Source organism: Enhydra lutris, unplaced genomic scaffold (assembly GCF_002288905.1).
Source record: "Enhydra lutris kenyoni isolate GAN:26980312 unplaced genomic scaffold, ASM228890v2 scaffoldscaffold39, whole genome shotgun sequence".
Classification (NCBI taxonomy): Eukaryota; Metazoa; Chordata; class Mammalia; order Carnivora; family Mustelidae; genus Enhydra; species Enhydra lutris.
Genome location: NW_019154123.1, coordinates 2472776 through 2476107, shown reverse-complemented (window position 1 = coordinate 2476107; position 3332 = coordinate 2472776). Strand labels below are relative to the sequence as shown.

General features: G+C 39.3%; 1 protein-coding gene across 4 annotated transcripts in view; it reads right to left on the bottom strand.

Moving 5' to 3' along the window:
- The window catches only part of LOC111155077 (NIMA related kinase 10), a 215373-nt gene that overhangs the window by 128648 nt on the left and 83393 nt on the right, over positions 1-3332 (bottom strand). The window lies entirely within an intron of this gene.

Here is a 3332-nt window from a genome sequence, read left to right as displayed (position 1 = left end):
AATATCTAATTATATATCTATCTGCCCTCTCAGTTCAGTAGCAGTAATGAGAAATAGTAGAAGACTAAGTTTTACAAAGTATTTTTTAAAACTATTCACAAGTTAAGGGCACCTGGGTGGCTCAGTTGGTTAAGCATCCGACTCTTGATTTTAGCTCAGGTCATGATCTCCAAGTCCTGGGACCGTGCCCCATATTGGGCTCCACAAACAGCAGGAAGTCTGCCTGAGATTCTCTCTCTCCCTCTGCCTTTACCCATTCTCCTCTGCTTAGGCTCTCTCTCTCAAATAAATAAACAAATATTTAAAAAAGGACTATTCATGAGTTAGATGGCTTGCTTTAATCTTCCCATTCCTCCTTGTGTGTATTGGAGAAAATTATATAGCATATCAGTATTGTTGGGAGCTCATTATAACTTTTGCACACATAGACTTCATGTACTTACAATCTAAAATAATCCTTTAACTTTTAGTCTTAGTGCTACATAGAAATTATCTTGTTTTTATAAAAATACCATTGATTTTGAAAGGCAAAAACTAAGCAGTGGTACTTACAAGGGTTCTACTCACTCTATGTAATGTAGATAATGGCAGAAACTCAGATGGATGTCTACAAAAACACAGGTAGTTGAAAAGTATTCATAAAGAGAACAAAAGCTAATATTGTTTGGCCATTTGAAAGATTTTGGTAGTAGTGGTAATGTTTCTATTACTCTTTCTACACTCATGATCATATTTGGAGCAGAGGAAAAGGATTTATTTCAGAAACTGTAGTCATAAAAGCATTCATGTGCTATTATAGAAATTCAAAATGACAACAGATGACATTTTACATATAGCACATTATGCCTAAAAAAAAAAAAAGAAAACAGTAAAAAAATCTCTCCTTGGATAGAATGAATGATATAGGAAATGCTAAAACTGTAGCCTGTTTGTGCTACAGCCTATAGCTGTCAACCTTCAGATGGAAAATGTATATGGCCTCTGTTTTGAGTGCCTAGATTCTTGCTCTGTCATTTACTATCTATGTGACATTGGATCCATAACTCAACTACTCTGTTTTCTCAAAAAGAGCCTATGAAACTTATCTTTTGCAAGGAGTCATAAGGTATTTCCATCCCTCTCCATAGGGCACTTTCACCCACCACCTGTGTCAGTAGCTCCCAAATTCAAAGCCAGGCCAGTTCATTCCCAGCTATAGCAGCACCTGGCCCTTCATACCCCAGACTGAGCTCATCATTCACAGTCACCCAGGATACCCCAAGCAGCAGATGGCATCTCATCTTCCCCATTTTCTGGGCTTGAAATCTCTGCCTTTTCCCTGTTGCTCCTGTGTTCATTAACTCCTCACCTCTTACATCTGACTCTTTCTTTTTATTCTGTGACCATAGTTTAAATATACCAGGAGCTCAGGCCCTCCCTTTTCCTGCAAGAACCTAGGTGCATCTCATTAGAAAAGTTTTCTTTCTAATTCATTCCACAGGGTATTTAACAATGGAATTACCTACCAACCCCTGTCTTCATTACAGCAAGCCCCCATATAAGTGCCAGAATGTCTCCTGACTGCTATGGTTTATAAAGTTTCCAGCTGCCCTAGGCCTTCAATACTGTCCCTTTACTCACTGATTCATCCATTTCTCCCATAACCAGATCAGAAGCTATCCATATTGACATAGCCCATAGGGACCAATGGTAGAGATACACATTAAACAAAGTATTACATATATAAATTTGTAAATGTGGTAAGATCACTAAAAATCAGGTAGATCTATAATACTATGAGAGAGTAACACAGAAAACACAGCAGATCAGGAAAATCTGTGACAAAATGGTGATTGAGGGAATACATAACAGAGGACAAGAGTTAACTAGGTAAGAAGAGAAAGTGGGAAAGAGATATCCAGCAGAGGAACCTGCATGTGCAAAAGTCCTGTGATCAAGGAAACATGATCCATTAAGGAACTGAGGGAAGGTCCCATGATCAAGGGAGCATGATCAATTAAAGAACTGAAAAAAAGGCCAGGTTGGTTGGGAGGGTAGACAATGAGGGGCATGGCCAGATGATGCAAGACCTTGCAGGCCATGTTCAGATGAAAGATCCCTGTCAATATTGCCCAACTTAAAATGTCCACCTCAACACAACTATTGGATTCCTCCAATTCATTCAACACAGTTCTTGATTATGAAGCCCCCATGCCCACAAGGATGTCTTCTTCTTTACCTGAATTGATCTTTCTGGGGGAATACTATAAAGAGAGTTGATGAAGAGATGAACACTAGAGTCAGATGTAGTTCATCCCTGGTACTGTCAACCTATTAGCTGGGTGATTTAAGCGAGTTTTCTAACCTCTCTAACTCTTTTCATTATCTATGAGAATGGGAATGTGCCTGAGATATTGGACGAGGTAATGAACATATAACTTTCATCCCATAGTAAATGCTTAAGAGATGTAGCTATGGGTGGTTCCTCCTTTCCTTCAAAGCACAGCTAAAATTTTCACCATGATAAAAATGTCTTTTCTGAGTAAAATAAAAACCATGAGTGACTGTGACAATTTCAGGAAAAGATCAGTTTGATGCCTAATTCAGAAAGATATCATCTTGTAACCTCTCCATCTCTCTACCTCTCGGCTCTTTCCTTCTGCCTCAGTAAATGAAGGCCAACTTCCAACTTCCACAGTGACAAGATCATCAGTAACATCCTCTCCAGGCAGGGCTCTGTGGGGAAATAAGGGGTTCTTGGAAAGATGCTCAACAAACCCCCGCCTCTTCAGCACTTCCTCCTCCGAAAGCCACTCAAATTCCTAGTGTGAGCTCTTCCACTGTGCCACCCACCCTTCCAAAGCTTCCTTCCCCAGTGCAGGCCTTTCCCTGGATGAGAGAGAGTAAAGTATTTCCCTTTCTCAACGGCATCATTATTTGATTGACTTCTTTTGACGGAATTATTATCAAAAAGAGTTGTAGGATGAAAAATTCAACTCCTGATATAAAAGTACTTTCTGAATTCTAGGTAACTCCATATCTTTGATACATAAACATCATTTCACTCTAGGACATCTACCAGTAGACTAGATTCTCAGGGGAAACCAGTGTCCTTACTAAATATGGGCTCTTCTAAAATCACTTTCCAATGTGGGCTTTGTTCTGGTTACTATGACTTGGAATAATGAATGAAACTTTTGAACACATGGTTCTAATATTAAATAGGAGAACTAAGGATCAGATTCTTATAAAAACAGTAAGTCAGGCTCTTGCTCTTTCTCATTCTCTCTCTCTCTCTCTCTCTCACACACACACACACACACACACACACACACACACACACACACACACAC